This window comes from Antechinus flavipes, chromosome 2 (assembly GCF_016432865.1).
Source record: "Antechinus flavipes isolate AdamAnt ecotype Samford, QLD, Australia chromosome 2, AdamAnt_v2, whole genome shotgun sequence".
NCBI lineage: Eukaryota > Metazoa > Chordata > Mammalia > Dasyuromorphia > Dasyuridae > Antechinus > Antechinus flavipes.
The window spans coordinates 150,857,492-150,871,313 of NC_067399.1; the positions used below are offsets into that span (position 1 = coordinate 150,857,492).

A 13,822-nucleotide genomic window follows, 5' to 3' on the forward strand; every position below is an offset into this window, starting at 1 on the left:
CTAGAAAAGACTGTGTCCAACAATCCCAGCATTCATTTTAAAAGTACACAAAAGGTTCAAAGCATCTAGGATTCTTATTGGCAAAAAAAAGGAGCCTAGAAATGTATACTTTTTATCTCATTGGAAATAAGAAGAATTTAGAGGGTTAGAATGATAAAGGGAAGGAAGGGCATATGCAGACACACCACCGAAAAGGCTTTTTTATTCTCTTTTTTCTATTAACAACAGCAACCACCATGTATTATGACCTAATGTATGTAGTCCATATACTAGACACAGGAGAAGATACAATTAGTGCGGTTCATGAAATAACAGCATTGGTATAAGACAATTTCCACTCAAGAGTCATAGGCCATACTGTATTCATTCCTTTTTCCTTTCCTGCCTTCTTTTTTTTTCTCTCCTTTTTCTTCCCTTCCTTCATCCCATCTTCCTTTCTTCTCCTCTTTCCTGCTCCCTTCCCTCCTTCCATTTAGCAGCTGGAATTAAATGTCTATGAAGACATCATTCTAGGTTTTGTATGAGAAAGAAAGACATATCAAGAATGTGTCTGTCTTGAAAAGTGAACATTCTATCATCATAGATACGTGTGCTCAAAGGCAGTATTATGTTAAATGCCAGAGATGAAGGATGTAAATGAGGACTCTAGGAGTTCAAAAGAGGGAGAACGCTATGGACTGGGGCACAGGGAGCTTTCCTCACAAGGGATAGGATTTTCCTGGAATTTATTTATTAACCTCAATTACCAAGCTGATATGAAAGGATGGGAGTTAGAAAGAATAGGAATGGAATAGTCAAGAATATAACTATCATACCTTGCCCTGGTTCTTCCCGGAAGTTGCCACAGCAACATCATCCTTCAGTTCCAGATAAGGTTCCTCTGAAACAGCTGGATCTGAGATTCCTCTTGAAAATGTGATCTGATACTCTGTGTTGTCCATTTCTGCTTCTTTGGGATCTTCTCCCCAATTGGGCAGAATGAGGTCAGGATCCTTACTTGGAATCGCAACAGGTGCACCTCTAGTCTGCAAGTCCTGGGCTAGATGCTGCAGGGCTGATGATGACTGGCTGCTTTTCCATACCTGGAGCTGGGCTGCCACATAATGAGCCTCAGCTGCCCACTCCCACTGAAGACTTTCCAGAATCCCAGATACCTTGTCCTGAGGGTGTTCCAGGAGCATGTGGGCTTTCTGTCCAATATCTTCAGTAAGGAGGATGAGGTGCTCCGTTACTCTGAGGAGACTTTCCTGGCCAAGTCCAGGCTCTAGGCCTTCCTCCACAGTCTTCTGAATTGTCTGGATGCCAGAAGTGATCCGGGCCATAGTCTTTCCCAGAGCAGCCTTAAACTTTATCTTGTCATCTTTTGAAGCACTGGAAGCAGAAAGGGCCAGCTGAATGGTATCCTGTATGGTTCTTTCGTAGTCTTTGTTGATGCTACTAAGGTAGGCTGCCAGGAGCCTGGCTTGAAGGGCAAGCTCCCGTTGGAGAAGTTCAAAACGAATGGCCAAGTTGGGTACCAAAGGAGGAGAAAGGGCAAGGATATTGGCCACCTCTAGCAGAGCTTCGGTTAGCACATGGACCTCCTCCTGCAGCAAGACTACCTCCCCTCTAATTCCTTCATCACCACACAACAGAGCAGACAGCCTTGCAGCTTCCTGTAACCTCAGAGAAGTGCGAGCTAGTGGGGTCAGTCCACCCTGAACAACCAACTTGTCCTTCACTGCTTGCCTCAGCTCAGTTAGAAATAGGGTATCTCTCCCAATGAAGCCATCGATGCTCCTTAGCAAGGCTTGGACAGCCACGGACCACAGAAGGCAGTTCCCCTTGATTATTGTTTCTCTAGTCTTAAGACACTGCAGCCCATTTGAATCAAACATCTTGTCCAGTAAGTGTTGGGCATGAGTCTCCACTTTCTGGACTTTAGCTTGGATCTGTAGCAATTGCTCTGGATTCTGAGTCAACAAAGGGGTTTCTTTATCCATATGCATCTGTCCAGCTTTGTCTGCTAGCTGGGCCACGTCCATTATGTTCTGCCTGACTTCACTGAAAATCTGTACATTCCTTGGAAGATCGACAATCAGGATGCCACAGAACAACTGCTGAGAAAAGGGATACCAGGCCCCAGCTATAGCTGCCAAACTCTGGTGGGCTTCAGCCATCTTTTCAGACAGCTGGAGAGCCTCCTCAAGTAGTCTGCCAGTACTAGGAGCTAGCTCATTGGCAACTTCTTTAGCTAAGCCAATCGTATAAGGTGTTAAGTGGATGTTATCTTGTGTCTGTTCTGTCCCCCCTGATTCTGATGACTTTTCCCCAACCAAGGTTTCTTGAGCAGCATCAATACAATTGGCAAGATCCAGCAACTCTGTGCAAGCAGAACTGACTGCTGGGAAGTCATGACGCTCTATAGCCAGGACAAGTCTGCTAATGACAGCTAGTGACACCCCCTGTGAAATGGTCTTAGGAGCCATGAGGCTGAGTGTGGGGCTATCCCCAGAAGGACATTCCTCAGGATCATAGGAGGTGTTCAAGAATTCTTCTGCCCTCGACCCTCCAGGGAGTTTGCCCATGGGTTCTGGGCTGCTGATCTCCAGGAGGCTGTGAGGAGTAAGGCATAGTTGTCCCTTGGGAGGGATGAATTCGTGGACTTGGTCTCCGAGGGGGCTTAGGGTATCTGGATGACAAGTGCCATCCAGGCCATCTTGGACACCATGAGCAAAGTCAATAAGAAGCTTGGTCTTGTTGAGAAACATGTCCTTGGCTTGGATATCATACCTGTTTTCCAAGCACTGCTCAGCAGCCGCTGTCACTGCTGGAATGGCGTTCTCCAGGTGATGAATTAAAACTCGCAAATCATTGCGAAAAATGGGATCTTGGTTTTGCTCTACATATCTGTACATCACTTGCACTATGTGCTTAGCTCGACCCTGAAGATAAACTACATGCCGGGAAAATTCTTTGGCGTTTCCATTATTCCAAGCCCATTCAGAGAAACCCACATGTGCTGCCATTTCCTCAATGGACACAGCCAAGAATTCGGGGATGTTAAAAACATTATCAAAGCATGCGAGCAAGCCTTCTGCCGCCCAGACCCAGGCCTGGTACATGTCATGGAAAGTATCAGAAACACAGTCTAGATTCAGTCCTTCTTGTCGCTTGGTGAAAAGGGGAAGCCCTCTGGCCATAAGCTTTTGCAGGGTAGAAATGGTTTCCTCTATTTCTTTACCAATTTGATGCTGAGTACAACGGGCCAAGACCAAATGAGCCACTTTGAACATCTTTTCAGAATGCATGCAAAAAGTATCAATGAAAGGCTGGAGGCTTTTGGCAAACCCTTCGCTGTCCCAGGAAGAGCCAAGCACTGTAGCCCCCCAGGCAGCTTGAATCAGTCTTTTCAGAGGTCCTTGAACATCTGTGAAAGTGTCCAGGATCTGGTAGAGGAGCCCTGTCTGCATAGTTTGGTCAAGAATCTGAACCTCACGCCTCATTGTGGCCCATTTCTCCCTGACATCCCGATTTGAGCAGTCCACTAAAGACAGGCTGGTCTTCTTGCTCAGGAGCTGGACAACCATGTTTCTAAGCTCCAACAGACAGTGGCAGCATTGGACTAGCTTCAGCTTCATGGTAGGTCTAGACGATTCAGCTAGAAGCATGCTGTGAAATACCACTGCTCCTAAGAGAGAGTCTAGATTCCCCTGAAGGACAGTTTCTAGTGCTGGCTCAGCCAGTAGCATCAGGAGCTGCTCCAAGTGCTGAGAGAACACCCCACTTCTTTCCCGGGGGTCCTTCTGGGGTTCACGTTCTGCGTTTAACAGGACAATCAGTTCTTTGAGGGTTTTCTTAGTCAGATCAAAAATGTAACTCTTAGACTCTCTCACCTGATTGTCTTGGGGATGCCTGAGGTTGCTACTTGTTACTGTATAGTACAGAGGAATACAGTTCTTCAGGAGCTGCAAGCACTGGGCCAGACAGTCACGATGAACTGACCACTTTAGTTCCAGCAGACGGTGTTCAGTCAGAGTGTTCAGAAAAAGCAAACCTTCAGAGAAATTCAGGAAGGAAGGTAGCACAGCAGAGCCATCCTCTGCAGCCTCTAGGATCTCAAGGCAATTCAGACACCAGTAAGCCACTTGAATGATCTTCCTCATCACTGCATCATCCTCAATGAGGAGAATCTGTTCAATAAATCACCAGGGCAAAGTAAAGAAGGAGGGAGAGAAAGGTCTTTGAGATGTTTAAATATTTTTTAACAATAAGGTTTGTGATTTTATTAGTATTTAGGGAATTTCTGAACAAGGAAATTCTCTTTACCAATGCAAACCCTTACCTTCTCACATAGGTAAATATCTATAAATAAAATTATATATACCCAAAGGTTTGCAAAGTGTTTGTAGGTTAATTCATTTAATTCTATCAACAGCACTTTGGGGTACATATTTATTTGATTGGATCTGTAATCTCAGGGATAGGAGCTCCCCCTACAAAGGGACAAATCACAATCCATCCATGTCTTCTCAACTTTTTTCCATTTCTTCTCAGAAATCTTCTGAAGGAATCTACCCAATTTATTGGAGGACTTCTTTTAGATCTCTTAACGTTTTATGGACACCAATGAAACAAATACTATTTTGGTTAACCCTTACTCTCAATATGACTGGCCCATCTTCTTTTCTAGTTGCCCATCTCTCTACTGTCTCTTTTATGTATGTCTTTTATGCTGTCTTTACAAACAATTCTTGATTCTTAATATGTGACAGCATGCTCATACCTCTCTGTTGCCAGCTGGGTGACCTATAATTTTAATTCTTCAAGAAACCACTGTATCCAGTCTACTCCCTATGTCCTGTTTAATTCTAGGATAAGTTTTTTTTTTTTTTTTTCCATCTGTAGTTTTTGCTCAAGTTATGTAGAACTACTCTGGGCCTTTCCACTGAACTTCATATCAGAGATTGGACAAAGGGCATTCTTCATCCAGTTAATTTTTTTCTTTGTGACTAGTTAGACCAAGTATTTTAAAGTGAAAAGAGTTTTCATGGAGGCCTTACACTGCTTTGGAGCTTGATGTAATCTTCACAATGTCACATGGCTAATGAGCCTTGATAAACATTGTCAGAGAATCATCAGAGTTTTCTTTGTTGGGGTTCATCTATCAGATTATCACACTTTTTACAACTGAGAGATATTTTATTAGAAGAAAGACTTAAAATGAAATTTTGGCTCCACCAAATAAATATTTCATACTTAAAAAATTCAATCTCAGTACAATCTGCATCTTATTCTCTGCACCTTTTAGTCAATTGTGTGATTGTAAAGATATTGTCTATTGTAGCATATTATTTATGGAGGCCTGCTTGTTCCCTTCTCAAATAAAGGATTCCTTAGATAAATGTGTAGATTATTCTCATAAAAATTTTATAGGTATATGAAAGTAGGCATATAGGTTAGTAGTTGTTGATATTTTTAATCATCTTTTTTTCAGTAATAATAAGGTCCATGATTTTTTCCCAAGTATTTAATATCTTCTCTTTCAGATAGCATAAAAATTATTCTCAATGGCTCTAAATTATATTGTGGCCCACAGCATGAACCTCTTCTGTTTATATTTGATCTATTATAATTTCCCATCTTACCTGATTTTATTTAATACTATTTTTATTGTTCCATGCAGTATATCAAAGACTTTGTTACTTCAGTCAAATATGATAACTCTACTATTATAGCTCTACCTGTTAATTGTGGATCCTGTCCTGGCTCCTTTTCTGTTCTTCCTCTATATTATTTCATTTTGTGATCTCATCAGCTTCACATGGTTTCAATGATGATCTCTGCATACAGCTCTCAGATCTACTGGTCTAGCACTAACCTCTTTCAACCTCTAATCTCACAACTCCAACTTCTTATTGGACATCTTGAACTATATATCCCATTTAAAATTCACTATGCCTAAAACTGAAATCATTTTTCCTTTCCAAATTTCCCTGTTACTATTAAAGGCACTACCATTCTCCCAGTCATACAGCTTTGTAACCTAGGTGTCATCCCCAGTTCCTCACTCAATATTGCCATCCCCCCATATTCAATATGTTACCAAAACTTGTCAATTTTTACCTTTGAAACATTTCTCTTCAACATTGTCTTCTCTCTTCTAATAGTGCTTCTATGCTGGTGTAAATAGGCTGATAGTTGCTAATATTTTAATATATATATAACATATATAATATAATATGATATGATATAATATAATATAATTAATATAATGTAATTCTAATCCCTGGACATTTCTAATAATCTCCTAATCAGACATCTTGCCTCTAAAATCTCTCCTTCCTCAAATTCATTGTCCACTCAGCTGTGATGGTGATCTTCTTAAACTATATATAGATTTGACCATATCCCCATCATCTCTATTCAATAAACTTCAGTGGCCCCCTATTGCCTCCAGGATCAAATGCATTTTGTTTTTTAAAGCCCTTCCTACCTTTTCAATCTTCTAACAGCTTACTCCTATCAGCAGACTCTGCCATGAGTGACATGGGTCTCCTTGCTGACTTTCCTTCCTGACCACAGGCATTTTCACAACTGCCCAGCATATCTGAAATGCTCTTTATCTTCATATGTGCTTCCAGCTTTCTCTAGATTCCTTTAAGTATCACCTGAGTCCCACTTTCTATAAATTGCCTTTCCTAATTCTCCTTAATCTTAGCTGTATGACTGGGCAAATCATCTAATCTATTTTCCTCAGTTTCCTCAACTGTAAAATGGGAATAATAATAATATCTACTTTGCAGAAGCACTTAGTATAGTGCATGGTACATAGAAGGTTCTATATAAATACCTATTTCCTTTTCCTTTCCCCTTCTGCAGGATCCCTTTGCAGTTATATTTCATAATAATGGATTGGGATTTATCTATACACAGGTAAGGAGTAGGACCTAGGTATGCACTGATTCATAATACTGGCTACTGGAGACATAATTCTATCTCGCCATCTAATGTGAATATGAAAAGTCTTATGATGTCTGAAGATATTTTTGGACATTCTCTTTATTAATATGAGATAGACCATGTAACCATTCTGAATATTGGTTTTCTTATCGTAAAAATGAATGCATTCGAATGAGTGATCTCAAAGTCATTTCTAAGAAAAAACTCTAAACTTGATAATCAGAAAACTTGGGTGTGAATGCCAGTTCTGCCACTTTCTAGTCATGTGGTTTCAGACAAGACAATGAGACTCAATTTCCTTGTCTTTAACATGTAGATAATGACATATTATCTGCCTCTTATGATTCTTTAAAGAATGTTCATTGTAAACTATAATGTGATGTAGAAATGAGCCATTATTCAACACCTGGCACAATATCTGATATATTGTAAGCACTTAATAAATCTTTGATGATTGATTTTTGTAATTCCACATCTAAACAGATGGAAGAGTATCTTTTCTCCATCAGCCTCACCTTAACTGTTCCCACCAAGATTTTCTGAGCTGTGATGATTAGCTCTTCCTGGTGGCACTGATTATCTGGGTGAATATAGAGCTTCTGAGCCACTAATAATATGTTCTTCCCAGACAAGAGTAGAAATTCAGCTGCTGGTGCCATTTCCATTTTCAACACCTCCTCATCAGATTCTCCTGCCAACCTGGACAAAATATATTATTTTAAATGTAACTTTGTAAATATCTTTATTCAGGTGATTATCAGAGGAAGAAAAATGGAACACCATTTTGGTAAATTCCATTCCAAATAAGGATTCTATATAACCAAAAAAACTATGATTTTTTTTTTTTTGCAGATGGTCCAGAGAAACTTTCCATATATATGCATACATATACATATATATTTATCAACTAATACAAAGCTACAATTTTAATACAAGAGACTATAACGATATAACACAACATGGATGGTATAATATGATATTATAGAGTATAATGTAATATATTTGATATGATGTGATATGATATGATATAGCATAATATAGTATGGGATATGATGTGAAATATTATATAACATAACCAAAGACCATTCATTCCTCCAACAGAGAAGTAATCAAAAGATATGAACAAGCATTCTCAAAAGAATAGCAAACTATTAAAAATCATATAAAAAGATGCTTGAAATTACTAATAAAAAGAGAAATGCAAATCAAAACAACATCTCACACCTTGCAAATTGGCAAAGATGACAAAAGATAGGAAAAGTTAATACTGGAGGGGTTATAAAAAGATAGGTATTTAGAAAAAGATAGGCATCAATGGTGGAGCTGTGAATTAATACAACCACTTTGGAAAGCAATTTTGGAATTGTGCAAATTAAGTGACTAAACCATCCATACTTTTAGACCTAGAAATTCCACTACTAGATTTATAACCCAAAGAAATTATTGATAAGAAAATAAGTGCCCAAAGCACTTTTTTAAGGCAGCACAGATAAAAACAAAGTAAATACCCATGAAATGGGCCATCACTAGTCCTTTGGGATTATCTTGGATCATTGTATTGCTGAGAATAACTAAGTCATTCACAATTCTTTGTTGAACAATATTGTTGTTGTTGTGTATAATGTTCTTCTGATTCTTTTCACTTCACCTTGTATCAGATCATGAAAATCCTGATTTTTCTGAAATCATTCTGTTTGTCATTTCTTTTGTACAATAATATTCCATTATAATCATATACCACAGCTTGTTTAACCATTCCACAATTGTTAGGCATTCCATCAATTTCCAACTCCTAGCCACCACAAAAATCTGCTATAAATATTTTTGTAAAATAGATTCTTTTCCCTTTTTTGGATGTCTTTGGGATATAGACTTGACAGTGGTATTGCTGGATCAAAGGTTATGCATAATTTGCTTGCCATTAATTCTGAATTGTTCTTCAGAACTGGTTGGATAAGTTCACAACTCCACCAACCCTGTTTTCCCACATCAATTCCAATATCTGATAGCTAATTTGCATTTCTTTATCAATAGGGATTTAGGGCATTTTTTTCACATAACTATAGATAGCTTTGATATTTTTATATATATTTGAGAAATGCAGCCTTTATCAGAGATACTTCTTGCAAAATAAATTTCCCAGTTGTCTGCTTTCCTTATAATTTTGGTTGCATTGGTTTTGTTTGTACAAAACCTTTTTAATTTTATAGAATCAAAATTATCTATTTTACATTCTGCAATGCCTTCTATATTTTATTTTGTCTTAATTCTTTCCTTATTCATACATCTGACAGATAAACTATTCCATGCTCTCAATTTGTGTATGGTAAATAATTTACCCATTTTGACTTTAACTTGGTACACAGTATGAGATATTAATCTATACCTAGTTTCTGCCATTGAGTTTTTCAGTTTTCAAGCATTTTTTTCTCAGACAATGAGTTTTTGTTCCAAAAGCTTGAATCTTTGAATTTATCATAAACTAGTTCACTATGATCATTTACTATAATGTAATTTGTACATAATTTATTTCACCAATCCACTACTCTGTTTCTTAGCTAGTAGCAGATTGTTTTATTTTGTCATTTTCTTTTCCCATCATATTAATCATCTGATAAATGTGAGGTAGAACAATTGTCTTAATTTCTTCTTCATTGATAGTGAATTTGCCCCTTTCATTCTTTAAAGTGGAAGCTGCCACATCCTGTGTAACTCTGATTGTAACTTCACAATATTTGAATTGTTTCCTTTTGGTTGCTCATAATACTTTCTCCTTGATTTGTGAGTTCTGAAATTTATCTATGATGTTCTTGGGAATTTTCATTTTGGGTATTGATCAGTGGATTTTTTTCAATTTCTATTTTGCCTTTTTTTCTAGCAGATTTTTTTGATGTTCATAAAAGATGTTATCTAAGCTTATTATTGTTGTTATTATTATTATTATACCTTTCAGGCAGTCTGATGATCCTTATATCATTGCTCCTGGATCTGTTTTCTAGGTCAGTTGTTTTTCCAATAAGAAATTTCACATTTTTTTTCTATTTTTTTCTATTGTTTCATTGTATCTTGATGTTTAATAGTGTCATTAATTTCCACTTGTTCAATTATAATTTTAAGGAGTTATTTTCCTCAATAAATTTTTGTATATATTTTCCTATGCCATTCTTTTTTTCATGATTCTCTTGCATTAGTCTCATTTCTTTACTTGATTTTTCTTCTACTTCTCTTTTTAAATTCCTTTTTTAAGCTCTTTCAGGAATTCTTTTCAGGCCTGAGACCAAATTACGTTTTTCTTTGAGATTTCATATGTGGTTATTTTGATATTATCGTTCTCTTCTGATTTTATATACTTTGATCCTCCCTATCACCATGGTAAATTTCTATAATCAAGATTTTTTTTTTTGTTTTTTGTTCATTTTTTCTTTCTTTTTTGTGACTTGATATTTTTAATGTAAAAGTTGAGCTCTGGTCCTTCAGTCCAAATTTTTTGTGTTGGGGCTCTGGATCTTACTGCTGGCTTTCAATGAGTTGAGAGCTTAACTGCTTGCTTTTTCTGGAGATCAGTTTTTCCTTCTGATTTATATTAGGGTTGAAGAGTGGGACCTCCCTGTTGGCCTTCCCTGGATGTGGAGTTTAGCTGCTGGCTTGCTCTGGGGATGGAACCTTGCTGTTAGCTTGCTATGGTAGCAGAATCTTTCTGGTGGCTGGCCCTGAAGGAGGAATCTTGTTGCTGGTCTGCCCCAAGGGTGGATCCTGCCAATAGGTTGCTATGGAAATAGAGTCTCTCTGCTGTTAGGTCCCAAGGTAGGTCTGGTTTGCTTTGGGGAGGAGCTTCACTACTGCAGCAATGGTATCAAGGTCTCACTGGTGGCTTGTGCTAGGATGTGGGGTCACTGGGCTGGGGCCTTGCTGCCCCTGCATATTCTGCTCACTTGCATAGAAGGCTACTGTTTTGGTCAAGGGTGAGACCTCACTGTAGATTGTCCCAGAATAGGAGTTTTGCTGCAAAGCCCCTGTTGTGAGGCTGGCTCCTGTTGCTCTTATATCTTGCTTTTAATCTTACCAACTGAGACAGACTTTTCTTGCCATGTTGGTAAACTGCTTCTCTACTCCTAGGTCAATTCTAAGGCAGTTTTCTCATTGTTTGGAGCAGAACTGGGGAGAGCTTCAGAGGTTTCCTTCCTCACTCTTCCATCTTGGCACCAGAAGAAAAACTTATTTTTAAAAAAAGAGACTCAGACTTCATGACCCCAGAACCAGTTTCCCATTCTTTTCACCGCTGACAGAACTAGGCCTGAAGTAAACACTAACCCTTCCCTCCCATTTCCAACTCCTCTCTACCTTTTCATGTAATCTCAGGAAGGACAGAAACTTCACCAGCACTCTATCAGGTTTTTTTCCATTTAGCCAATTTTCATTAAAGGTGATGGGAGCCTTCCTTCTCCATTATCAAATGAAGAACATCAAATTTTAAAAGATATCTTATGATACCCAGTACTCTGCTACACGTAAGTGCTTGATAAATACTTTTGGACTGATGTGGAAATGGATCAAATGTGGCCACAAAAGGTTAATGATTAGGAAATAGGACTGGTCTTATAAGTGTGAAGAAGAGATAGATCTCTATCTGTTTTGATCTGAAAATATAGGGGAAAAGACCTACTGGTCTCTTCCACTATTCCCTGTCATCCTACTTTTTATAGCTTTCTTTCTTAGAGTCTGAAGCAGTTCTTGATCTTCAAAGATTCTGATTAAAAAATCACCATAATAATACTTTCTGACATCTATGTGACTTAGATAATACCTTAATACTTTACTTTATTTGATACAACTCCTTCATTTTACAGAAGAAACAGTTCAGAGGGTTTTTTTAAGAAAAAATAATATTTAATGAAATAAATGACAATATCAGACTTTTCAAAAACAACCAAATAAAAGCAAAGATTTTTTGTGTGTTTCTTTTATAGGATGAATCTCAATAATTATATATTCTCTAGTCATACTCATATTATTTGACCACAGAAAATCCATTAATGGAAGGGACCCTGCAAGTAATGGAAGAGTTTGTGCCACAGAGTAGTTGGCAATGCCTTACCCATAAATGTGTTGTAAAGAACAGTGGGACCTCTTTCATCCTTCTCAAGGATGAAAGTACTCAAGAGGAGTGCTAACCTCTCCTTTTATACAACACTTAGAGAGTTTTTACACATTAAGCTTGGAGTCATAGAGACCTAAGTTCAAATGTTAACTCTAACTTTTACTAGTTCCACTACCTCTCTCAGTCTCAAGTTCTTTATCTGTAAATTAAAGATAATGCCTGCAGCAGCTTGCTCATAGGGTTGTTGTATATAGTAAATGAAACAATATAAAGTGATTTGTAAATGAATATTATTAATGCTATTACTAAACATTTTATGTTTGAGACAAATCAGCTCTTAATATTTATCTGCCAACAATTCAGTTGTTAGTTACTAACTTATTAAACATTAATGAGAATGAGCTATTGGGTAGGACCTGATATGGTGATGGAATTGACTCTCCACTTTAGTACAGGCTGTCATTGACTTGTGCCTCAACTATTGCAGTATCGTGCTGGTATGTCTGTCTGTCTCAACTCTCTCCCCATTTCAATCCACAACCTATCCAGCCATTGAAGTGTTTTTTCTAAAGTATAGTTCCAACCATGCTATTCATGGCTAATATGGAAATATTTTTGCAAGACTGCACAGGTATAATCTGTCCTTCCTCCTCTTTGAAAAGAGAGGGAAGGAAGGAGAGAATTTAGAACTCAAAATTTCAAAACACAAATGTTAAAAATTGTTTTTACATTTAATTGTGAAAAAAAAGTCCTTTAACTAAAGATGTAAACTATATCCTCCATGTAGAATCTGGCAAAGTCTATGGACTCCTCAGAAAAATATTTTTAAATAATTAGGGAATGTTAAATTTCAGTTAGGAGATAGTGAAAATAAAGACATCATTTTTTCCTATCCAAGTTCATAAACCTGCTGAAATTTATCCACAAAGGGGTCCATGACTCCAGTTAAGAACCCCTTATCTAGCCCACATACTGATTAGAGCCAGACTAAAGAAACATAGCAAAAATAAATAACTAAAGAAGAGATTCTGAACCTGGGGGCCATGGATATCTTTTAAAGAGTTTGTAAACTTGGAGTAGAAAAAAAAATTACAACTTCATTTTCACTTTATTTTCTTCATAATACTATGCATTTTATTTTATGCATTCTTAAAAAATACATTATTCCACAAGACTGGCAAAGGCATCTGTGGCACACACAAAAAGATAAGAATCCTTCAAATAGGGGATGGGGGAAAAGGGGAAGAACTTGGGAACACAAGGTTTTGCAAGGGTTAATACTGAAAAATTATCCATGCATATGTTTTGAAAATAAAAAGCTTTAATAAAAGAAAAAAAATCCTTCAAATAACTGATGGAGTCTGAATGTATATCAAAACATATTCTTTTTTTTGCTTTATTTTTCTTTTGTTGTTTTCCTTTGCAACATGGCATATATGAAAATACTTTTGCATGACTGCATATGTATAATCTGTAGCAAATTGCTTTTATTCTTAAAGAGGGGTGAGCTGAGAGGGAGGAAAGGAGAGAACTTAGAACTCAAAATTTAAATAAACAAATGCTAAAAATTGTTTTTACACATAATTGTGAAAAAATAAAATAAAAAGAGAATCCTAAAACTTAAGATATATGCTATATCCCATAGAGGTCTCATTACATAGATAGATCCTCTGCAAGGATTCAGACTGCAGGAAAGATCCTAGACAAATGCTTTCTTGATATTTGCCATACCCCTAAAAATAATATGATTATTTAGTGCTTTGAGATTTACAAAACAAAATT

The 13,822-nt window shown here is 37.3% G+C and overlaps 1 pseudogene; it reads right to left on the reverse strand.

The window, feature by feature from the left end:
* Positions 1-11,992: 11,992 nt before the first annotated feature.
* Positions 11,993-12,133, reverse strand: LOC127552695 (uncharacterized; annotated as a pseudogene).
* Positions 12,134-13,822: the final 1,689 nt, after the last annotated feature.